General features: G+C 36.1%; 1 protein-coding gene across 21 annotated transcripts in view; it reads right to left on the reverse strand.

Moving 5' to 3' along the window:
* The window catches only part of ZnT63C (zinc transporter 63C), a 237,393-nt gene that overhangs the window by 98,810 nt on the left and 111,083 nt on the right, over nucleotides 1–27,500 (reverse strand). The window contains exon 1 of one of the 21 annotated variants that reach the window (XM_067112115.1): nucleotides 2,526–2,570. The exons of the other annotated variants lie outside the window; for them this stretch is intronic. The gene's annotated coding sequence lies outside the window, so the exon portion shown is untranslated. Of the gene's footprint in view, nucleotides 1–2,525; nucleotides 2,571–27,500 lie in introns of those variants that run through there. 21 annotated transcript variants of the gene reach the window in all.

Consider the following 27,500-nt stretch of genomic DNA (forward strand, 5'->3'; position numbering starts at 1 on the left):
GTATGTCCGTTAATCTTTTTGATCACCTCACTCTCTAACGTGTGAATACGAGCTTTGCATCTACCATCTTCATGGCATCGCCAAAACTTAACAAGATCTTGTGTTTTGCTGTGTTTGTCGAAACGATAAATATAGCCTTCATGACAAAACTTTTCTCTGCCTCTCTTACTTTTTACGGAATCAGTCATGGTTTCCAGGAAAAAAACTCAAGGTGTTGTTGTTCCAAAATCTAAACACAAACTAACAATTCAAAATAAAAAGATTTTATGCTTGAGAAAAAAGAAATCTTACAAATATATTACCATAAACAACCATCAAGTGAATGAGCTAGTTTCTCTGCAATTATACAGTAGTAGAAATGACGAAACAACTATAAAAGAAAAACAAATAATCTTAAATATCTTACCATAAACAACCATCAAGTGAATGAGCTAGTTTCTCTGCAATTATACAGTAGTAGAAATGACGAAACAACTATAAAAGAAAAACAAACAATTTTACATATATCTTACAATAAACAACCATCAAGTGTATAAGTTAATTTTTCAATAATTATACAGTAGGAATATCGATGAAGCAATTAACACACAAAAAGCATAGAAATGATTTGCGGCGCTGAATCGTCTGGCGCTGAAATTTATTTAGCGCTGAACTTTCTGGCGCTGAAACGGCGGCGCTGAATCATCGGCGCTGAAACGGTGGCGCTGAACTGACCCATTCCCACGGGCATGATAAATGCAAGCTAAATGAAAATTATCAATGAAACCACTTCATAATCATATTACAAGTCACTTCCCAAAGTCCCAGTTTTCTAATAAAATTCTGAGACTTACAAAATTCAGAGGTTTTCATGAAAAATAATGATTCAACTTGGACCATCCTATAACTCATTCATGATAAACATAAAAATACAAAAAAATTATGTTGGCACAATAATCGCAAACTGTCAAATCCAAAGAAGAAAAACAAAAAGACTAAACATAACATAAAGAGCCTAAGACTGATTCAGCGTCTTTACAAGAAGATAGTATCTGCAAATAATGGCACTGATTTCAAAAGAAATATATATGCGTGGTTGTGTGTTTGTACGTGCTCATAAACACCAAAATATAATACCTGAAGTACTACAAATTTTCAAGGAGCAAAGAGGAAAAAGACAAAGCAAGCATTTAAGGGATTTAATTCATACTCCTCATAAATATTTCCCTGAAAACTAATGGTGCCTTCAGCTCATCAATGATATTCTGAGGGACTCTACCACTTCTATTCCTGGGTCAAAGCTCAAAGCCCCTCTAAATCAGCAACAACAACAAAAGTATCAACAACAGTAAATCGTCGAAGACGAAGAAAAACTACAAACTTTTAAAAAAACAGCAAAGGATGGATGTGACATTAGTATTTTGTTATTCCTAACAACACTCCTCTTTCTGGGTTCGAAACTTTACTTATCTAATGAAACATGGTGCATGCTCCATTTGCAATCAAAACACACTAAAAATCACATTCATCTTAATAAATCACGCTAAAAGAAATTAATCGTGTTAAAGAGTTCACCTGAGCGAGCCCACCGAAGCGATAAATCTGTCTATTATGCCACCATAAAATCGATCTAGTGGACGAGCTGATGACAAAACTCTAAGGGATCCGCTCGCCATTTTTCGTATCACGCCGATCCTATTATAACTATTTAAAGTGAAGGATTATTATGAATACCTCTACGACCTTGTTTTCACCTTTATTTCCGTTATGGCGTCCATAGGACCACTGCAAGCAAACAACAACAATAGTCTACAACAGGTAAAAAATTTCTTTTCGATTATAGTTTCTGGTGAATGTCTATATTACGGCGAACATAAACACATTGTTATGTTAGGTGACTCACGAGCAGACAAAAATTCTAATTCTGGTTACCAACTAACCACGAAGTGAGTTTTAAAAACGGTATCGCAATAACAACAGTCTTCATTAATCACTGTTTCTGGGAACAGCATAAACAATGCAGGTAATCATAGATGGACAGTCAACATAAACAACCATGTAGGTATTAGGCATATATTTATTTATATAAACGCAGATATATATATATATACATATATATATATATATATATATATATATATATATATATATATATATATATATATATATATATACACACACATATACCTGAAACTAATCAACGACAAATAAAAAAAATAATCCAAGGAACCACGAAGGTAATAATCTATCCTGCATGTAAAACCAAATTTCTCTCTCTCTCTCTCTCTCTCTCTCTCTCTCTCTCTCTCTCTCTCTCTCTCTCTCTCTCTCTCTCTCTCTCTCTCTCTCGGCCGAATAATTTACACAAAACACCTGCGTTGTTGCCATGATAAATCTAAAATAAAAATACGATAAAATTCCTTATAAATGAATGGTATCACAGTCTAATTTACAGGTAAAATCTCATAATGTAATGTTTATAACTCCTAAATGCCCTAAGTTAGGTCATGTAATTTATGATCAAATGAAAAAAAAAGGCACTTTACCTGCCTGTAAATAAAGTAAAAAACGAATCTTCCCAGCGCACGTACCTGTAAATAAAAAAGAAATGGATATAACTATTATTCTAAGAGACAATTAGTAATATCGGATCTTTCCTAGATAGCGACCCATAAGGGTTTTCAGGGGTCGTTATCTAAGACTAGTATTTTTTGCAAGTCATTATCTTTATGATATTTACAGTCTTCTGTTTATGTTTTTACGGTAATCCCCAACGGGCTTGTACTAAACACGCCGCACAGGTGGATACATACCGGGTGAAAACCCTTGGTGGCCACTATCTAGGAAAGATCTGAAATATCAAATAAAATTGTTTCACCCAATGAGTTTGTGTTTTCACAGATAATAGCAGGGTTCATCCTCAATTCAGGAATTATAAAATACAAGTGACATCTCTCTCTCTCTCTCTCTCTCTCTCTCTCTCTCTCTCTCTCTCTCTCTCTCTCTATATATATATATATATATATATATATATATATATATATATATACAGTATATATATATATATATATATATATATATATATATATATATATATATATATATATATATATATATATATATATATATACTCACACCGTTTAGAAGAAGGCTTACCAGATTATAAGCAAAACTCAGTATAAAAATTCAACGTACCCACAGCAACTGTAATATTACAAAACATTTAATAGGTTATGTACACAAGTCTTACCACACTACGTTTAGAAAAATTAAAAATTACGGAAAGAAGCATACAAACCGACCCAACATACTGGTACTCTATCCAAGTTAGGAACTGAGTCTTGAAACGTCAAATTAACAAACTGATTAAAATGAACCCATGGCGTAGCAACGTCCAGGTTACTGACACCTGTCGCATGTTTGGTTGGTATGAATCTGATCAGTGATCTTTTTGGAAGAAACTGTCAATGAAGCAGAGTTAAATAAAATGAATTTAATATTGCTACAAAATGCCCTTGAAAAACACGATCTGAATCACCAATCCCTATAAACACAAATTTATCTGAACAGTCCTTACTTATAATTTATTTAAAAGTTTATTTAAAGTTGACTTCAATTCAGATGTTAAAATTCAATGAATCCCAATACAGCCTTTGAGCACAAAATGGTGTTATGCAACTTGATGCAGGACCTAAAACAGGTGTCGAGGATATAAATACAACACGAGAAGTTTGTGACAGCTCAGTAAATACTGAAATCTGGAATTTTTTATACTGAATGTCTATTATTTATCACCCAAAAGGAGCATCAATCTTCCTTGTTTCTTATTTTCTTGCTTGAAATCCGATAAGTAAAAGGACGAACGACTTCAAATGTAATTTCTACTTTGAAGATCATCATCATCATCATTATTATTATTATTATTATTATTATTATTATTATTATTATTATTATTATTACAAACAATGTGCTTTTAATCTTACAGAACAAGCCAAAAACCCATATATCCACCTACGCATAGATAGCCCAATTGTATAAAAGTAAAATACATATCTATAAATAAATAAATATATTATATGGTATACATACACTATATATATATATATATATATATATATATATATATATATATATATATATATATATATATACATATACATACAGTATATACATATATTTATCTATAAAAGCTAAACTATAAATAAAGGCAAACGAGCTGGAATGTACCATCACACAAGAAAACTGAAAAGCCAGTGGTATGGTCAAGTAAATACAACCCATGAGATGACCTAGATGTTATCAATAACGGCACTTACACTTCAGTAAACCTCACAGAAAAATCACTAAGACATGGGAATGCTAAGCGATCCCACCTCTCCACTTCCTAGTTACACTAAGAGACCAAGTATTTTGACCATAATGCTCATTCTCGCGTCATTTCTTCGTGACTCGAAAGATATGAAGAACTAACGAGATAGTATCAAAATGAGTTCTTAATTTTTAAGTATGTTATCTCGTAAACTCTTTTGCGTTAAAGTCCTGCCAAAGATCAACACCACAAAACTGGGACGTGTCTAAGTTCTTTTCTGCGTTGTAAGCACTGGAATGCAGCAGTTATTCTAGGCAAGTTAATGACACATGCTTGCAATATCCGTGAGCCTATAAACCACCTAATATATTTGACATTTTCTTGATCATTCAGGCAAAAACGTCATTAATACGAACAACTATGTAATTTAACATACAAATTCCGTCAGATATCAGCGTCACTAACATCAAATTCAAGTGCATCCTTCTTGGTCATGAGACTAGGCTTTAACAGTAAGTTCATTGCTGTTAATGTCATGTTTGTTCATAGAATTTTCTTTTATTCTCCACTAGCTTCTAACGTCTTGAATGTTTTTACTTTTCCATCAATGGCACGTCTCATTTAATTAGTAAGAACAGCTGCAGCAGCTCCTTGTATGTACAGTATGTATGTATATGTATATGTATATATATATACACATATATATATATATATATTTGTTTGTAAGCATAAGAATGTATGTATATATATAATATATACATACATACATATATATATTATATATATATATATATATATATATATATATATATATATATATATATATATATATATATACAATGTGTGTGTATTTGTATGTGTGTTTATATATATATATATATATATATATATATATATATATATATATATATATATATATATATATATATATATATATATATATATATATACAATATATACAGCGTGTGCGCGTAAACTTATAGCATCAAGTACAAAAAGTGGAAAACTACGGCTTACGACTCCTGCAATAAAAATATCAGGCACGCACCACGTCTTGCTGTCAGTCGAACTTAGGATTACAAAGTCGGACGAAAATATCTGCTGTTATTTACTGGCTCTTTCGGCTTCTACCTATCTATTCTGATTAAAATCAGATCCAGGATAATAATCTGAGAGACAGAGAGAGAAAAAAAAAGTATACCTTAGTTTTACCAGACCACTAGAGAGAGAGAGAGAGAGAGAGAGAGAGAGAGAGAGAGAGAGAGAGAGAGAGAGAGAGAGAGAGAGAGAGAGAGAGGGCAAGTAATCAGAGCAAGCAAATCCAACTGGTAGCGCTTCCTCATTCCCCAACTTGGACCGAATTAAAACCCCAAAACCCAACGCCCTTCCCGCAACATTCAGTGGCTCATCCGTGCGTGCTCGCGTGCCTGCAGTGGCGACGAGGGCCGTAAAACACAAGGCGCTAACGCCGCTGAATGGACCATTTAAGTAATTGGTATCAAAACCTGCAAAAGGGGTCTACAATATACGCACGCATTCAGGCGTACGCACGCACAAATCGGCGCACGCGAACAAGAGTTAAGGAGAGTGCTGTGGCGTTCTTTGTTATGACTTGCGTGTAGGGGAGAGATAATGAATCTGTATCCTATTTAAAAAAAAAAATTAAATCTTCTAACAAAATACATACGATCACTTAGACTGTCTTCAAGTCAACACAAATGTGCCTATGCTACTGTGTAAATAGTGAATTATTTTTCTTACATACATACTGTACATATATATATATATATATATATATATATATATATATATATATATATATATATATATATATATATATATATATATATACATAAATACATATATGCATCACAAAAGTGCCAAAGAACTTCACTGTGTATATATATATATCCATATTACTTGTATGAATAAATATACACACAGTGAAGTTCTGCGGCAATTTTGTGATGGATGTATGTATTTATGGACAGTATGGATATAAGGCAAATAATTTACTGTTTATACAGTAGCTTATGCACATTTACAATAAGACGGGACGATTTAGAATCTGAATCTGACCCATTCCATCTTATTGAAACCTTATGCGAGTAATACATACATATACATACATACACACATAAAAAACCTACCACATGATAAAATAGCTCATTTTATCGTAAGACGCGAAACCAACATCTCCAACGTAGATTACATGACTAACTCTACGGAACCAGCTATCCAGATTTCACTGGACTAATCTTTTTGGGGAACGTCATAAAGACAGATCACCTCACCTCTCTTGACCATGCTAAAACACGTGGAATTCCACGAAATAAAGTCGGACTGACTGATTCACGTCCATAAACTGGCGTCACTAATATAGCATAAGCTAATTCCATCGTAACGCCTGACTGACGGGGTCACTACCATCCGTCCAGGCACGACGGGCAATGGCAAGTCAATTTAACGAATCGATAGTTTCGGAGGCGGGCCGATGGTATGGAGGTTGTGTTTGCCGATTCGCCGTCCAATTTTAGGTCACCCAGAGCTGACAGGTACAAAATGTACTTACATGGACGGACATTTATCTAGAATAAAAAAAGTTATACCTACATTCCCATATCTAAAATTAATTTACATTTCTTCATCAATCACTAAAAAGATAAATACATACATTATAACTTTATTTAGAAACCTGAAAATTCATACTCCCGTATCCTTATTTTAAAACATTTAAATATAAACTTCCATATTTATAATAACAACAAAAATCCAATCCCGTATTCCTAATTAAAAAGCCCAACCTACATTTCCGTAACTTATTCACATTACGAAAGGTACCGGCACAGCCACATTCCCTAAGTAATTACAGTAATACTTTACATGACTGCCCAGTCACGTAATATAAACCATAAGCTTCTTATATAGTGAACTGGCGTGTCAAATGGCAAACGTAACTCAACTCGAATACTAAAAGGAAACATAGTTACTTTACGCTCCCAGCGTTTAGTAAAGTGACATATCACGTTTAAATAACTTCATAAAAAAAAGCAAAAAAGGTTCAGTAATAGCGAAAATATTGATCAACATAGCGTCACCTGTTTTTAGGTCAGCTCACCCAAGGAACGGCTTATGCGCAAGAAGAAGGAAGTAAAAATTACGTATTGGCTACTTCATATTTCCAGTGACTGTCTGGCTAGATTATACACCCTCAGGGAGTCATGAATAAACATACCTTTCTGCAGGGCCAACAAAACGCCAATTATTATTTCATGAATAGGTGGATTATTATTTGCAAAAGTCAATCATTCATCGTTCTCATTATCAACTTAATCTGGTACTACTATTTCAATACTTATAAAATCATTCACCACTCTCGTTATGTATTTATACATTCATTCATCGGCCTCATTCACGCTTTGAAAGATAGCTCAAGGCACTCTTCCATGACTATATTTATCATACCAGAACTGGGGAGAAATCTATAAATACAACCAGAAAAAGGAACGAAAATACAATTGCACTTGGGAGGTAAAATCCTCCTTAAGCTACTTAGCTGTGAAACGCACCTAAACTCAGAATGAGAGAGAGAGAGAGAGAGAGAGAGAGAGAGGGGAAGCCCCTGTGCTAGCACAACACATTACGTGAGAATCTGCTGCGTGGACAGGCATGCGACGTCTCATTGTGTGCCAGTTTGTATTGTAAGAATGCAGTTAAACAGGCGTACGTATGCGGTGTCTGTGCCCGTACATGCTGAGAGAGAGAGAGAGAGAGAGAGAGAGAGAGAGAGAGAGAGAGAGAGAGAGAGAGAGAGAGAGAATGTTTCACAGTCTTTATTTATCAGCACCGACCACCACGCGGCACTGCAAAGGAAGCAGTTGTAGGAACACTTGTAAACAATGCCGACTGCATTCCCTAACACGTGAGAAGGAGGAGGAGGAGGAGGAGGAGGAGGAGGAGGAGGAGGAGGAGGAGGAGGAGGAGGAGGAGGAGGACTGGAGACGGTACAGGTTGCGGAGGAGAAAGGGAAGAGACTTGAGAAAGAATACAAGTGGAGCACGTCAGGTGAGGGAGGACAAGAGGGCGAGAAATGAGGAAGTGGTGGAAAAATGTGAAAATCAGCAGTCGACGCGTTAAGGAAGTTTAGGGACAGGCGGGGAGAAGTATCAGGAAATATGGCAAGGCATTTAAATACAAAAGAATATCAAACGAAAATAAAATAATTACTGAAAAAAAGGTATGAAAAATAATCAGAAAAATATAGAGGAGCGAAAGTCTAACATGCGAACAAGTGACGAAGAAATAAAAAAACAGAGTAAGAAAAGAATACAAAAATTGGGAAGACAATGGGATGCAATAAAAGGGAGAAAGAAGATGTAAGGAAAAAGGGAATGAAGTCTAATGAACAGAAAAAATAAAAAGAAGACCACAGAAAAGACAAGGATATGGAAAGGAAACGATGGACAAAAGGTGAAAATATTTATTGTTTTAGCCAGAGAGAGAGAGAGAGAGAGAGAGAGAGAGAGAGAGAAAGGGGAACTGACGCCCAATTCACTTTCTGTTTTTTGGTATACTAATCCATACAGTGAGAATGACAAGTGAACGTTTTAAGTATAAAGTGTTTGTAAATCATGTGGATTATGTCTACCCGAGTGTGTTCGTACATGCATATATACAGCACTCAAGTAGAATAGAAATTTATGTCACCAAATACATTCCTGATTAAGGCAATACATAGGCTACATGTGTATACATAAACACAAATCGGAATGGTGAACGTTACAGACTACATAATTCAAAAGATGCCTTCAAGAATAAATAAAAAAAAAGGAATAAAGACGCAAGTGTCATCTATGTCAATGTATCAACGGTAAAAGTAATAATGAAGAAATCACTTGGGCAATATACCGAATAAAAATACTAGAGATAATAAAAAATGGATGTCTCTCTCAGCTTCTGTTTTCCCATAGTCCTCCATGCTCTTACCTTTACAGAGTTACACTGCTTCCCGAATTTTTCTTCCTAGTTTCCCCTCGCGTATAGGCTAGATAAGAGTCTTCACCCGTCCAATCGGTCCCAGTAGTGGGTAGAGCCGTCAGTGCGCAAATATGGTGCACTGTAGGCTTTAGGAAAGGTTGTTTGCTGCGTCCCTTCGCTCCCTGGCTTCATCCAATCTTTAGCCTTTTACTTCAACTCCATTCCCACTTAAGCAAGTGGGAACGGAGGTAAAGTAAAACGCTGTCCAACCACTCAAACTCCCACTTTTCCGATTTTTTAAGCGCCGACTGACTGAAAGTGTCTAGCGCTTGGCTTTACAGCCAAATTTTTATAAAAAAAAAACCCGCCTAACTGGCCTACAATAAAACTACATAAAAGAATATACCCGAATATAATAATAATAATAATAATAATAATAATAATAATAATAATAATAATAATAATAACACCAGTGTCCTACTTGTGGCCTTGGCACACATCTCAAGAGAGCATTTCAAGAAAGGTTCAAGTTTAAAGATACCATGGCTCTTGGATCATCAGCGGGTGAAAGACGAGCCACAAAGAACCTCTGGCTGACGGGTCATCTTGGCCCAGAAATGCCTCAAAATTAAATTAGTGCAGACATATATACATACACACAGACATATACATACATATATATATTGCATATATATATATATATATATATATATATATATATATATATATATATATATATATATATATATATATATATATATATATAAATATATATATATATATATATATATATATATATATATATATATATATATATTTATATATGTTATATATATATATATATATATATATATATATATATATATATATATATATATATATTTATATATGTTATATATATATATATATATATATATATATATATATATATATATATATATTATATATATACAAAAATTAATAAATGAAATATGCTATTCCAGGCAGACTGAAAATTTCGAAATATCAAAACTCTCTTCCAAAAATTAATATATAATAATTAATCATTCAACGCATTAATTACAAGAATAGATGACAGTCTGGATGAATATAATTACTCTTTTTCCACGAAGACCCCGAGCAAATCTGATTCTAAATTATAACATAAAAATTATATTCTAGGTACAATTAAAACATAACATTTTATAAAGGCGCTTCCATGAAATTAAGCTCAGAAAATTAAAATAAATATCTATTAGTCTACGAGCACAGCCCTAAAAATACCCTAATATTAAATAAAACCGTCAATCTCGAGGTCCTGCATAAGTTCCCTAGAAAACTCTAACCGCTCCAAACAAATTCCTGACCCTTCTTTCCCTCCTCAAACAAATTTCTTGTCTCACACTCCCACATAACTCAACCCACTCCCCCCCGGGGTCCAAGAAAGCCTCATAAGACACCCTCCGTCAGACGAATCCAACTACTTTAAAAAAAAAAAAAAAAAACTTCCCGATTTCTTCAGGTCCATGCTACTGACCTACTTCGAGGGACTACGAGAAACAAAAACGGGGAATAAAAAAAAATTTAGACTCAACGAACCAACAATCTCCGAGTCTGCCCATTTCCAGGGCTCTTGTCGAAAAATCAATAACCAACTCAGGCCAAGACTGGGTCACACACGTGCTTTATGAGCGTACCCAACCTCCTGAAGGAATAAAGCAAATATACCCCACTGTCTCCACTGAAGCTAGAAGCTAGACGACGTTATACTATATATATATATATATATATATATATATATATATATATATATATATATATATATATATATATGTGTGTGTGTGTATGTATGTATGTGTGTGTATCAGAGAGAGAGAGAGAGAGAGAGAGAGAGATTCGGCCTACCTCACCGACTTTACGAAAAGGGCGCAGGCCAACTGGTTTCAAATAGCCGTGATGAGCAAGACGAGTTCAAGATCACGAAGCACTGGCGCACAGAAATATAGCTAAATGAAGACACAATGATATGAATAACTACAAACGTACAAGCAATAGTACCCGAAAAAGCAAGGGGTCATAAAAATAATCATAAAAAGAACAAAAGAACGTACACGAGCCAAAAGCAAGGAAAATGTATTATGTATAAGGTCTTCAAAGTCGAGGAGGAAGGTTTAAGAGGATGGCCCGACAACGATAATCTGATTTGACACTAACACACATACACTATATATATATATATATATATATATATATATATATATATATATATATATATATATATATATATATATATATATATATATATATATATATATATGACTGCCCCTGACCTCAACCAAAGAGATACATAACTAACATAAAAGGACATGAAAAACTACAAGATAGCACACACTAAGATGCATAAAGGCTTTATAGAGAGGAGGAGGAGGAGGAGGAGGAGGAGGAGGAGGAGGAGGAGGAGGAGGAGGAGAAGAAGAAGACGAAGAAGATGACGAAGAAGAAGAAGAAGAAGAGGGGGAGGAGGAGGAGGAGGAGGAGGAGGAGGAGGAGGAGGAGCAAAAGTGGCGAATCTGCCCCTTTCGCATCTACCTCCATAAAGGAAGGGAGGAGAGAGAGAGAGAGAGAGAGAGAGAGAGAGAGAGAGAGAGAGAGAGGTGGTGTGGGAGAGAGGGCAAACGGAAACTAGGTCACTAGGAGATCGTGGTACGTTTTCGTGCACGTCTCCTTTAAGGCGCATGCGCCCGAAAAACGTACCTCCGGCCCGTGCGATCGAGTCTGGTTGGTTTTACTACGGGTGTTAGTTATGGTCATCCTTTTGACATTTCCCGTTATTCTAATTATTCAATTCATTTATTCTGTTATTCCGTGTATCTGAGCCGCCATTTACAACAGTATTCGCTCTTTAATTTCCTCTCTCCCGTTAGGAGATACACGGCTTTCAAACAGAGAACAAGCAATTTGTATTACAAATTGCCACGTGTCTTTTTTTTTTTTTTACCTTCCAAGTAAGAGGGGAAAAATTCGTTGTTATTATTTCTGTTTCTGTTATTAAACAACAGAAATTAGGATGATGATGAAAATAATTATTACTGATTTTAATGTTAATGCTATTGTTCCAATGTTATCATTAGTTTGCCAAATCCGTCAAAAATCGCATTGTGACCCCAAAGGGGACGAAAGCCCATCCAACCAATCAAGCAAAGGGGTACCCCTCCCGCCTCTGATCCCAGAGTGCCTCCGATCTGGGACCACACGTTCTCCCAGCAACGCCCAAGGAAGAAATGTAAGGAGGGAAAAACAAATGAAGCCTGAAAAGGAGGCACTGAGAAGGCTCAAGGACGCTCTTGATATCGGGCAAAGACGAACGAAAGGGAAGGAAAGTTCGTGTATAAATCTGTAAACATGGTCTTGTGATGGATGCGTCCATTGGTTTGTTTTTCTTTATTTTTCGCACATTAATTTACTTTCAATTTCTCATTCCTCAGAAAAACATTTACAGCAATTATTTCCCTTAGCTAAGTTATCCCTTCTTTTTTATTTAATACTGTCTCTCCATTTCATTAGCATTTTACTTTCCCACACCCTTTCATCAAACTTTATTCTAGATAATTTTCAGTATTTCTTTCATGATTTGGGTGATTTTATCAAATTTAGACTGGAGAGGTTGGACAACAAGAGTGAGGACAGGAGGCGTGAATGGAGGTCAAGTAAAATGTTATAACGTGGGTGCAGCTACGAGCCAAAGGGACACTGCAAATACCCGCAGTAACGCCCAAAAAATGTAATTTTTCTTTTTTTTATTATTTTTCCTCTCAAAACGCTTTCTTAAATAGAAAAAAGAAAGATCTGTGCAATTTTGCCTTTCTCAGTTACCCCTGGGTGAGAACTGTTTCCCTACTTCAAAATTTAGAGCTTCATTATATAAATGGAATATTTACGACGACCAGACTTTCATCAGTGAACTTGGTTTCCTAATTAAATTTTTCTTGCTAACACAAACCAATCTCTTCAAAGCTGATGACTCCCAAGACCAGTAATCTAACAGCATTTCACTTACTGATCGTATTTTATACCCGCTTCTTGGAAAGAACACTCGTCAGTAGCACGTCGATCGCCCATTGCATAACCGTGCTATTACACTTTTCTATTTCATTCTAAAACTTCCGTCACGACTTTAGCCAAGCAACTGGTCAACCTTCATCGCCTTCATCCAGATTCTTCACAAGTGTACATTCTTTTCACCAACCTGTTTGGACTGATTCTCACTACATATCAATATCAGCTCAAGAAAATAATCACATATCTTACTAAATATGTTACCAATCCGACCTCTAATCTTTACTTACTAGGTGTGTTACCAATCCGACCTCTAATCTTTACTTACTAGGTATGTTACCAATCCGACCTCTAATCTACCTTTTTCAGACGTTTGTACTCTGCTTCTCCATCACTAAAACATCCCAACACCCTTTACAAACAAAAATAACCCGGCCTCAAAATTAGTCCATGTACTTGAAGTTCTGATTTTTTTGGACATTTGTATTCTAAAACTCTTGCATGACTCCAGCTACCTTCGTTCCTCATCCACCAATATCAAAATGAACACATGACAATGAATTTTTCCCCCATAATCATCAATCAACGTCAAATGAAGTGCAAACAGCAATTCCAACTTCAACTGAAATATCTTCGCTGTCTAACAAACTTTAACTAACACTTTGTTGTCCCACTTTCAACCCAAGCTCCCCTAACGCCGAAACCAGCTGGTCTCTTCCGTCTGTACATTCTTATGTAAGTCGAAACAGCTGAAGATAACAGAAACAAAATCAATAACAAAAAGATAACAACTACCGAACCTACAGTTTACATCACCGTCTGTCGCATAAAAATATTCTCGCCGTGCTTTAAATACAAATATTCTGAACAATACGAAAAACACAATATATGATGTTGTTGATTGTCTGACATGAGTTCGCAGAAAACGTGAGTAAACAAAAAGTGTCTGTGTGTGCGTGTGTGTGTGTGTGTGCGTGTGTGTGTGTGTGCGTGTGCTTTAATACCAGTTCAAATAATGCCATCAAAGCAACAGAAAACATCATCGTTGAGAGGCAATATTGAGACCACTGATATATAAACATATTACAAAGTTCACGAATCACCGATGAAATAATACCCAACCAGTAATAGTTAATTATCCAGGTAATTACCTATAACTTCTCAATGCAAAGAGCACACTTTGCGCATACTTCTTTTAGTAAGAGAGAGAGAGAGAGAGAGAGAGAGAGAGAGAGAGAGAGAGAGAGAAATACCGTAGTGATAAATGAAATGTCAAGCGGTGTTTAACAAAGCTATCAAACGTACCACCGCAGAGACAAAGGAAATTAAGTAATTTAATCTTCAATATTGCATTTACATAATTACCCACCTGAATTAGTAACGCAAATTAAAACAGTCGAGTTTAAGAGCCACGTACAAGGTCAGGCACACAGGAAGGTGACAGCTTCAGAGAGAGAGAGAGAGAGAGAGAGAGAGAGAGAGAGAGAGAGAGAGAGAGAGAGAGAGAGAGAGAGAGAGAGAGAGAGACTAATAGCAAAAGACAGACATCAACAAGGTCAACGTCCTCCTAGAAAACTGCTGCGTATAAGGCTTTAGTAACAGAATTCCCTCAGCTCCATAAAAACCTAACGATGCATAAGTTATAATGAAAATTTGGAGCGTCAACCTAATGCCATTTCCTAGACCATCCAAAGAAAAAAAGGAGGTCCTTAACGATGGAAGGCGAGAGACACAAAGATGCACTCTTTTTTGAGAAGTTCAGTTTTAGCCATTGGTATACAGCAAGCACAGAAGCACAGATTCTACTTAGTAGTTCCAGAGGAAACAGCTGTAGTTAATCTCATCACCTAATGACAAGACACACAGCATTTTACCTCCTAAGGTAATAAGCAACTATAAAACAGTGATTCAATATATCCAATCTCTGTCCCAATTCCAGTATCAAGTCTGGTATCGTACTGCCTAGTTGTTAACGAGAATTTGACTGATTGATTGTACAGTAAGTTTTCTGGCTTCACGATCAACGAATCAAATCCACGTCCACAACTAGGCACGTAGAATGGAGAACTATTCCAGCAATCAAACCAAGTACACCATATATGTGATAAGGACAGGATAACGATCACTTTGTCCAATCCATGAATGTCCTCATGACTTTTAAAGTGAGACTATATAGGCTGCATTTGTTGATGAGACACACGGAGGGCTTTCCACGTCCTCAGCAAATAAAGGATATACATCCGTTGTTCGTCATATCAAACATCTAACGTTTTCTTGTTTTTTTCCCCTATTTCTTGCGCTACAAAAATTCAAAAGTACTAGTCAGCAACTTGAAATTTACCACAAAATGTCAAAGATACAACTAACAAGTGAAACGCGGTGGTAATTTTGGTAGCATTTAAACACAAACACAATATACATTCCTGCAAAAGCAAATGCAACGTAGCATTTAAACACAAACACAACGTACTCCTACAAAAAGCAAAAGCAAGGCGAGTTCCAACAATAATGAGAGGAATAATAGCAACAAAAGCACCGGCGGCCGTGTAAAGGACTTTAATGTAACTGGAACATCAGCAACACGTGTGGAAACACAAAACAACAGCAACAGTTCCAGAACCAATGCAACAAGAGCAAAAGCAGAACTGAATTCAGCACTTTCAGCAACTACGTCTACAGAAAAAATATACAGCAGAGGCAAAAAAAAAAAAAAAATCGAAAACAACGGTTACGCATACAAACGCAACACTAGCAGATGCTACAAAAGGAAACCTAAAACAACAGCAGTCTTCGCGCTGTTGTTCTACGGTGTCAGAACAGAAGACACTCCACAAAGGAAGAAAATGTAGTCTAGACAACAACCGAGAAATTCCCTCTTCAAAACAGAGAACAAAAAGGGTCGGAGAAAAAGGGAACATCCTATTCACAGGGAGGGGGATAGAGGGAGAAATACAAACAAAAGAAAAAAAAACATGGATGGCGCTTTTAAAACCAGAGAGAGAGAGAGAGAGAGAGAGAGAGAGAGAGAGAGAGAGAGAGAGAGAGAAGAGTTAAAATAAAAAAAAAATTTGGATGTCCCCTTTAAAGCCTGAAAAAGATGTAAAGTGAAATAAAGAAAACTACATGGATGTCGCTTTCACAGAGAGAGAGAGAGAGAGAGAGAGAGAGAGAGAGAGAGAGAGAGAGAGAGAGAGAGAGAGAGAGAGAGAGAGAGAGAGAAAAGAAAAACCTGTACGTCGCTTTCAAAACCAGGGAAGAGATAATAAAAGGGAAAAGAAATATGGATGTCACTTTCATGTCCAGAGAGAGAGAGAGAGAGAGAGAGAGAGAGAGAGAGAGAGAGAGAGAGAGAGAGAGAGAGAGAGAGAGAGAGAGAGATGACAAAAGGAAAAATAACAGCTACACTCAAGACTGAAATGGAATACAGGCAAGGCGATTCTTTCTAGTCAAAAACAAAGAATTCTATAGATGACCAGCGTACAGAGGAAATTCACCCACAAACAGAAAGAATAAAATCATTTCAAAAACAAAGGAATAGGCACCAATTTCTCTATGAAAAGAATAACGGAGAAAACGAATTTGATGAATAAAAACAGCTGATATATAACTCTTGAATATAAGTCAACAGAAAGCTGCACTATTCTTGTCTTCTTATTACTGCAGGTGCTCGCTATATAGCTCATGAAAAAAAATCCCGAACCTTTTAAAAACAACTGTTTTAAGAGTTTTTATATTAAGGCTAGTGCGCTCACGACATTGCAAGATCATCGGATAATACATTAAAACATGATTTACGAACAACGTTTTGAAATTAATAGACGGGGAAACGGAGTTCGAACACTCTCTCTCTCTCTCTCTCTCTCTCTCTCTCTCTCTCTCTCTCTCTCTCTCTCTGCATACATAAAATGCATTCATGCAGACATACTCCACTGATAGATAAATAGATACACATGTCAAAGTAACGTAAAGATTTCATACAATCATGTAAATATTTCAAAAAATGATGTAAGGCTAGAAGCCGTTTGTAACCAGGAACCAGAAGCGGTACCGGGAATTTCTGTACAGTATACAGTTTTTTTTCAACACGTTGTTCATTTTTCTATTCAATAAATGCTATGATGACTTCCGTAAAATTTTACAACTGCATTAATTTTCTTCTCATACAATCACTGCATGGTGCAGACTGTGGTTTATGCACGGACATGTATTCTTATATATATATATCAATGTTTTTGAAATCACGTACGCGTGCAATAGATATTGAATGTCTCGATAAATATATGTACGTTACCACACTGCAGCACAACTTTACACACACACACACACACACACACACACACACACATATATATATATATATATATATATATATATATATATATATATATATATTATATATATACATACACACACACACACACACACACACATATATATATATATATATATATATATATATATATATATATATATATATATATATATATATATATATATATATATACATACAGTATAACATTATATATACACACATACATACGTACATACACACATATATAATATATATATATATATATATATATATATATATATATATATATATATATATATATATATATATATACATATATATATATGTAGTATATATATATATATATATATATATATATATATATATATATATATATATATATATATATATATATGTGTGTGTGTGTGTGTGTGTAAGTTGTGCTGTGCGTTAACGTACATATATTTATCCAGAAATTCAATATCCATAGCACACGTATGTGATTTCAAAAATATTGATAAATATAATAATACATATACGTGTATAACCCACACGTTACAACATACAGTGATTACATAAGAAAACTGGTACAGTACGGAATTTATCATAGCACTAATTAAAGTGAAAAAATGAACACCATGTAAAAAAAAAAGTATATACTGTATCGAAATTCCCAGCGCAGTCCGTGGTTCCGGGTTACAAACGGCTGATAGCCTTACATCATTTTATGAAATATTTACCTTACTTTGACACGTGTATCTATTTATTCCATCTAATGGAGGTCGCCCATAAAAGCACCAAATAAGGTAGATATTACTGCGTTATATTTCGGAAACAGCCGTTTCCTTCAACTGACAAGATGACTGAGCTAAGCAGTGAGTTAGATACCTGGTAGTTGTTTGAACGTGGTGGGAAATACCTAGGACGGAGAGGGGCATTGCTTGGGCTGGCGACCTCATTCCGGTATATTAATTGCATATCGGAAGGGTAACCACATAAAGGTATGGTACCAGAAGGTGTTAGGTGCAAGTCTGTCGGCATGAAGTTGCTTACCCCTTGCCCTTATTTTGATTCCCATTCTCAACTGGGTCAACTTGCGGAGACAAGCAGGGAATTGAACCATGGACCTAGCTAATGTGAGTTTAAAGCTGCACCACCCATTTATATAGGCTATAATATATACATATATATATATTAAATATATGTATATAATATATATATACATATACATATATATACATACATACATATACATCTCTCTCTCTCTCTCTCTCTCTCTCTCTCTCTCTCTCTCTATATATATATATATATATATATATATATATATATATATATATATATATATATATATATATATGTGTTTTTCATGGGCGACCTTTATTAGATGGAATTCTGTTTTAACAAAATATTTCATAGTCACACACACATATGTATATATATATTGTCACAGAAGTGATCAAGTACCTAGTTATTACACAAATAATAAGACCAAAACTTTACCTCTTTTCAGCTAGGTACTTGAAACCTCATAACAAAAATGTTAAGACTGAATACTCTAAAGGTACACTGATCCTTTAAAACTTGCTGAACACTTGAAAAATCAATCTAAATTTATCAAGTTATGGGTGAGGTAACAATTGATAAGCTATAAACAGACTAGGGGAAAAAGGGCATCACTCCATCAAATACTATAATTGTTTCCTGGGTTCTACTTCACTGTGATAAAGGGGAACTAGACAGATATATCACTTACCTTGAATACACACACACACATCTCTAATCACTGTAGGTCAAAATGAAACACTATGCTTTTAAAACTTTAAACAGACAAAATCATTTCTAAGTTCAAAAATTATAAGTAGAGTTCACAATCTCAAAAAGATTTACTATTACTTAACAACAGTGTAAGATTTAAGTATTTCTTCATCGAGATTAACTCACAAAACCTTAATTTATCAAGAAATTAATTTAATTAAGCTAAATCCAAACGAATAACACTCACTCCAGATTATAATGTATATCTCAATAACTCAAATCAGCACAAATGTTCACTGAAATCTTCATAACTGAAATCAACATAAGTATTCAATGAAATCTCAATGAAATCAACACCAACAAAACACTAATTAATCACCAACACAAACTTTGGGAAACACTGTCAAATTATAAACACATGAGCATGTGATAATAATATGAAAACACGGACATATAAGAAAGTAATATGCAGAAAGAAATACACCAACAGCAATTTCACTAAGACAAAATATGTTCATAGATTGTGTCAATCTTTCAAAAGATTAACTTCACTTTTAAAAAGATTAAACTCATCTCTTATTAAATCACAACTATCTTTCACCAATACAACACCTCAGTTTTAAACATGATACAATACAAGTAAATAAGCACATTACATTACTCCATTTTGTAATCTATAAAACACTTTTTCACAATGGCTGTAGAACACAAATATTTTAAACCATTCTCAAAAAATGTTATATCTCATTGGGTAGTTTTACAAAACTTACATATCTAGGAGAGTAATTACAGTTTTACATCTTTCTACATGAATAATAATTGAGAGAGAAAGAGGGAGATCTTACTAATACCAGGCCACTTATCAGACTAACTGTTATCGTTCACCAACTCTGCTTTTATCCTCAAACCTGGGTTGCCAGTTAGTCATTTCAAATCTTAGCATAACCTGAGTCCCTTCTTATACATTCTAGAATAACCAGAATACAGAACTCCTCCTCCTGCGTTCTTCTACAAACAGAATACATGGAATACAGACTAAGCACAGTATTCTTTGGCTAAATGATTGACAGATCACTTCCTGGCTGTACACTTGTGCAAACAGACACATAGGCCTTTGGAACTAGTCACGGTTAAAAGCTGTCAACCCTCGTCACAGATCTCTTATCTCTCTTCGCTTTCCCCCTGGACGGATACGTGCTCAGCTGAGCAAATAGCAAAACATCTCTGAAACTTTAACTCCCACGGAACATGGTATGTTATGAACACAAAAGGACATCTAGCATTTATAAGCATACAACACTTACTTACATTATAAAGTCACCTCATTATACCTCACAACATATGAAATAGCTGTAAGAAAAAAAAACATATCAAAATCATAGACAACCATCAAAAACACAGAACAAATATTACCTTTACAGAATGGTTATACTCGTATATTATAATATATGACACTTTCATCTTCAATTCTGTCTATTTTAGGGTCTGAGAAAATGTTTAGCGACCAATATGTTTGTGTGTCTTCCTTGGTGTCATGCCAAATCTCTTTCGCCTTTCCCCTCTCTTCTTCCTGTGCCATTTGCAACTTCAAGAGGGGAACTCATATTGCATATTCCCCTTTTATTATTTATATATATATGCAAGATAATAGAATTTTTTTTATCAAAATATTGCACGTGCGTTTCTATGTAACCTAAATCCAAATGAGAAAATTTGTGTTGCCTTTGACAGAGAGAGAGAGAGAGAGAGAGAGAGAGAGAGAGAGAGAGAGAGAGAGAGAGAGAGAGAGAGAGAGAGAGACTGGCACTTCTGAGGTATACGGTAAATATGAACACTTTCTTCATGTACATTAATTAACCCAGGAGACTGCACCTTTAAATGATCAAAGTCGACCCCAAGGGAAATGAACAGGTAAACTTCTCAGTAATCACAAAATTAAAAATGTACAGAAATAAACACGAACAGAAGATGAGAAACAAATATACGGTACGAGCTGAAAGACACCATCTACGCTTTGCCATATCGTAGCTAAGTTGTTAGAGGATCCCAAATTTCTGAGAGAAGAAGAAGAAGAAGAAGAAGAAGAAGAAGAAGAAGAAGAAGAAGAAGAAGAAGAAGAAGAAGAGGAGGAGGAGGAGGAGGAGAGAAAACTGTGATCAGCATCATCTCTCCCGACTCGAAGGATGGGAAATGATGCCAACTCGGTCATCCTAAGTCGACTCACAACCGCTCAATACATATATCTAGTCCACCCCTACACCTCTCTCTCTCTCTCTCTCTCTCTCTCTCTCTCTCTCTCTGCAATCGCAGCTATAATTGGACCCATTATCGCCAACGGATTTCACTCAACCTCCAACTTATTTCTTCGTATATTTTCGTAATATTCCTTGGTTCAATATAAGTTCTTATTTTGAATCTATTTCTTAAATTTTCAGCAGTTAAAATAGGAAAGCGGCAGTAACAACTGTCTTGTTTTTCTCTGGCGGACCCCCCCCACCTCCTTCTCTTGTGGGAGAAATTCTTTACACACACTATTCATCTCCTTGTTTTTATACATACTAATATACGGTAGTGTGCTCTCTCTCTCTCTCTCTCTCTCTCTCTCTCTCTCTCTCTCTCTCTCTCTCTCTCTCTCTCTCTCTCTCTCTCTCTCTATATATATATATATATATATGTGTGTGTGTGTGTGTGTGTGCAAACATCAGCATGCATACAAGTTTTCTATATCTTTTGCTTTCGCCCCTGCCCCCTCAACCCCGGCCCCAATCTAGTTCATTACCTTACTACACGCACCGTATAAAGCTGAACGCCACATACTGCAGCCGCCTCCTCTCTTCTAAAATAGAGAGACAGAAAAAAAAACATGTTGCTAAGATAGTATTGAGGGCCGCTTCAGCCACGCGGCCTTCCGTCTGGGGCTTTTGTTTCTTTTACGTGTTGGCAATTTTAATAATAATAATAATAATAATAATAATAATAATAATAATAATAATAATAATAATAATAATAATAATATCAGATTTCAGTTACCACTGGTGTTACTCTGTCACTGATGGAGTGTATTCGTCAGAAATAAAATTACACCCAGATCTGCAAATGCTTTCCTCTCCGATAATAAACATCGGCGAGTTACTGGCACAATGCAGTAAGCCATAAAAATGTTAAACTGAATGCAGCAACACCTTTCAACACATCATGTTTGAATGAAGATCTACCACCTATAAATAATAATAATAATAATAATAATAATAATAATAATAATAATAATAATAATAATAATAATAATAATAATAATAATAATAATAATGAAAAACAAATCCACAGTTATGGGTAAAAAAACAAAAACTGGTTGAAAAGGAGAACCGAACAGATTCCCGAAAGCTCTCTGTTTACATTTGTTTTTCAATATATTTGTACCCATGCATAACTGTGGATTTGTTTCTCCATTTCAAGATTCATGCAACTAGGAGTATTTTTTAATAATAATACTAATAATAAATAGTAATAATAATACTCCTACGTATGTATGAAAAGGTTAATGTGGGGGATTTCAGCATAGGGAGCTCAGCCTTGATTTGGCAGGTACAGGATGAATGTGGCTATAACTATTTAAGTTTTTCTCTGAAGCCAACCCACAACTAGGGGAACTGGTTTACAAGTGAACAATAACAATATTAATAACCACCCTTACAATTCATAACAAAATTACCTAATAGCAGTTAATGCGGATACATAATTTATTCACTTGTATATTTAACGAGCCACTTTTGATCAAGCTTTGCATTAATTTGATCCCCGATACCAAAAGACAAGCAAAACCACCGAAAACGCTGCTGAAATGAAGGCTGCCAACCGCTGGCAACGCTGCAGGTACGGCGACTGCCATACGGCTAAATCAATTTCTGTCAAAACAACAATACAAACAATAACAAACAAGACAAAGCAAGGTCAGTGATAGTAGGCGCACATTGCCCGCTTTTTTTCTCCTCTGACATTCCAGGAATGCCAAATCAAAATGGGTTCGCCATTAATGGCAATTCTGCGTATTCATTTAATCCCTATGCATTCTCGGAAAGTAATAATAATAATAATAATAATAATTAATATTACCGGTACTTCAGAATATATGAATGTTTTGGCTGATGTTACTCTCTGAAGCAGTCTTCAAATAACGATGATATATCATCCAAACTAGTGGCATTTCTGGCTGGAATATATTCGGCAGGTTCTTTTAGTGGAGGAAAAAACGCACAACCTCATCCAGGTTGAGGAAAAAATGACTAGCATCCAAACGAGTGAGTGAGAGAAATAGGGGGAATTTACCGGGACCCGTAAATTTACTGTCCCTCTGGAGACTGGGGATTACCTTATCAATGCCCGTCCCTTAATGGATTTAGATATCATTTATTTTAACTATAGAGAGCAATGAGGTTAGATTCAACTCAAGAACTGACTACAGGGTGACTGGTCGTGTTAGAATTACGTCTCGTACTGGGGGCGTGGAAATGGCCGGTGGCACTGCATTTTGGCTCATCTAACAGTATATTCGCAAACTTGCGTAACTTTAGCTTAATTATAATTATATGTAATGGTTGATTTGTGATTGCTGAGATGAAGGAATCTCGGTTGGGCTGTAAAGTAGTTCTGGACTGAGGTAGAAGTGAAGAGGTAAGTGTGTCTGGTTTAAAAGGCGTACAAAATCGTATACCATTCATGATTTAGGTCTCGTGTACTGGAGGGCCCGTAATTTTTCGACTCTTTTGGGAAAGTTGCATAACACGCCACATGGTCGATCCATTCGGCCATAGTTAGCTGGGTGAGCAGATAATGATGCTGGACAAATCTACAATTGGCTAAATCAACGTCACCTACGCTGCACATGCTGCTGATATCTCTTTTTGGAAATATTCTTACGATCCACGACGATGCTTACAGCTTTCTGTTATGTTTCTTCCGATAAGACAAGCCACGTTAACTCGTCGAAGATGATACTCCCAGGTCTGTCACTTGGACCCCAACTTGCTTTCATCAAAGCTGCCTCGTTTCTCTACGCCCAGGTGTAAACTACATTATCTGGTTCACATTGAAGATGTTCACAGATTTCTGATGAGTCGGATACATGAAGTGCTCGTTTTGAAAGTAAAGTGTGTGGCCATGTTCCTACACGTCTATCTCTATTTTTTCCCCGAGTTTACTGCATAGCATGAAGTGGTCAGATACGTCGAAAGTCTTGGCGAAACCAAGGTAAATCCGTTCTAGGATTCTGAATATCGATTGTTTCTTTAGGAATCATTATCAGTCCGACGCAGGCCGACAGTTTCCTTTAAGATTTTTCTATAAAATTCTAATAAGGTGGGATTTTAATAACATAGGTTGGTATAATTTCGGAAAACACTCCACTCTGTTGGGTTTTGGCTATAGAAATGAAGGTGCACTTAGACAAAGTCATTATTTGTTACGATTTTCGTCACTGCATACAGAAGGGTTTCTTTAGACCTTTTTCGTTTTCATAATTTCAATGACATTACAGGGAAGTGACTTGGCTCAGCTACTGAGTTCACTCTGAGAGCCGATTTCCCTCTGTCAATTCCCTCCGTGATGTCGATCATTCTGTGGTCTTAGGAGATCAACAGTCTCAAAATTCTTCAGGTGATGCGGTCAATAGGTAGTTTAGTTTGAAAGGCCAGTGTCCTGTTTCAATTTTTCATGTATACGTGCATATGAGGAAAAAATTGAGATATATCTTACATCCTCTACCACTCTAACTACCTTATTCGGTCTCCAATATTTCGCTGTTATTCTAAGGAGACATTATATATATAGAACAGGAATCGCCTACCGCATCTGATGTAATCATCTGAAGGACGTCAGTCGTCGAGATGTTTCGGAGTAATTCATCCCCGACGATCGACGAAAGGAGGCGGGTGATTTCACCCCAGTCTGCCTGGCAGAGGTTGAACGCCGATAAGGACGAGAGTAAGGCAATCTGGGTGGAGTTGATTCAAACAATGTATGCAGAGTCACATCCTGTGAGGTAAAGATCAGATAGCGCTTAAAGTTGCCTTGAGATGTTGCTTAGCACGTTATGATTGTTTGTTAAAATTGGATCAAGGCTGTTTCTTCGACGGCCTGCGCTGGCTTCGCCCCAAAAGTCAGTTTTTATGGAAGGTTATCTGCGTCGCATATATTTGCTGTTCAGCATTTTAAGTTCAGGTGCATCGCCTTGCAGTGGGACACTTACTCTTCGTATTGCATCATTGTATTGTATCCAGGTAGGGCGAACCCTGGGAATTAATGAAAGGTCTCTCCAATGGCAGCCCATGACAGATACTGTCTGGTTTATTATGTGGTGGGGACGATCTGCTCGTTGCTGGAAGGCGAGACTGAATTCGATCACACGTTTTGATAAAAATAAACATGTTATCGTTCGCACTAGATATTACTTCAAGTCACAGTTACTTCTAAGATAGGAGATAACGTCTCGCTTTTGTCAGTCAGTAAAATCTAAGAGAGAGAGAGAGAGAGAGAGAGAGAGAGAGAGAGAGAGAGAGAGAGAGAGAGAGAGAGAATCTTATCCACGTGAAATAAATGGTACTTAAGCAAATGAGAGAGAGAGAAGAACGATTTTATACAAGTGAGAAAATATCAAAATCTTGTTTAAATGAGAGAGAGAGAGAGAGAGAGAGAGAGAGAGAGAGAGAGAGAGAGAGAGAGAGAGAGAGAGAGAGAGAGAGAGAGATGCAAATCATTCTATCCTATTGAGAAATCAAATTAGTCCTAAAGCCTCATACCCCGCCACCGTCTTCTAGTGCAGGAAACAGACTGAACGAAAGAAAAAAATATCACTGATTAAATCCCCTTTCCTTAAATCCCGTGAACCAATGAGAATGAGAATAACAAATCCCCTCTAATCCCTAATCTTTCCGCGGATTTGCAATTCCATCCCAGCAGTGAGAACAGAGACAGAAAAAAAGTCACTAAGGAAGAAAAAAATTAGGACAAATGGCTGAAGAAGGTTCTTGGCCAACCACAGGTGCAGGAATTAGGTGGAAGGTTAGCAGGCTCAACAGAAGATAGGAAATGGTCGGGCAATCAGGTAAATGTAAGTAACGAAGAACAGGGAATGGAAAAAAGGATAACAAGCATAAGGAGGGTTAAAAATGGGAACGATGACGGGAGCTGAAAAGATAAGAGGAGCAAAGAAGGCTGGCGGATGGGTGGGTGAAGGACAGTAAAGGAATGGACATGAAACGACTGACAGATGTTATAAAGACAAGGAGGGAAGATGAAGGGGCAGTGGATGGTAAATACAGGATAAGAAAAGAGAATAGCGGGAAACGAGTATGAAAACAGTGTATGTTAAGAACACAAGTTGAAAAGGGAATGCTAAGAGAGACGTGAAAGCTGACGAGAGCTATAATAGCAGCGAATAGAGGGTTGATAAATAAAAAATGGTCAAGTATAAATGGGGGTCGAAAAGAGGAGAGAAGGGGAAGAAGGTGGTTGAAAGGTGACTGAATAAGAGGAGAGTGTGGTGTGGCCTGAGGGAGACGAGAGCGAAGAGGAGCTTCTAGATCAGCACATCCTTTCAAATAAAATCCCCTTAAAAAGAGCTACTCGAAATGGGACCACGACATCATTGGCCCTATTATATCAACTGCTCCCCTACCAACCCCTCATCCCCATCCCCTTTCCCAATAGCAGACCATATCGCACAAGCACTGCGCATCAACACAGACATGGAAGCAAGCAACATGCAACTGCGCAAAGGAGAAACGATGTTTCAACATGGCAAACAGATTCAGTGTTACGTAGACTGAAGTACCTACAAACTTATATTACGGGATGGTCACTAAGCAAGAGTCCGTGCTTTTCAAGTATCATTATTACTGATATACATAAATGCAAATTAAGCAACTAAGTAAAAGAAGTGCAATTTATCTTATTTATCCAATATATCGTAAAAAACAATTTTAAAAACGGTTCGGCCATCTTCCATAAGCGTGATAATTATTCCAGTTCAGACTGCTTGCCTACATGATACACCTACTGGAGGTATCACAAGAACTTAAGCTTGACAGATATCAATGAAATATTAAAAAAAAAAAGTGTAGCACCTACATGCATCTACATGACATACACACACACAAACTA

The sequence above is a fragment of the Macrobrachium rosenbergii genome, chromosome 12, assembly GCF_040412425.1.
Source record: "Macrobrachium rosenbergii isolate ZJJX-2024 chromosome 12, ASM4041242v1, whole genome shotgun sequence".
In the NCBI taxonomy this organism is placed as follows: Eukaryota; Metazoa; Arthropoda; class Malacostraca; order Decapoda; family Palaemonidae; genus Macrobrachium; species Macrobrachium rosenbergii.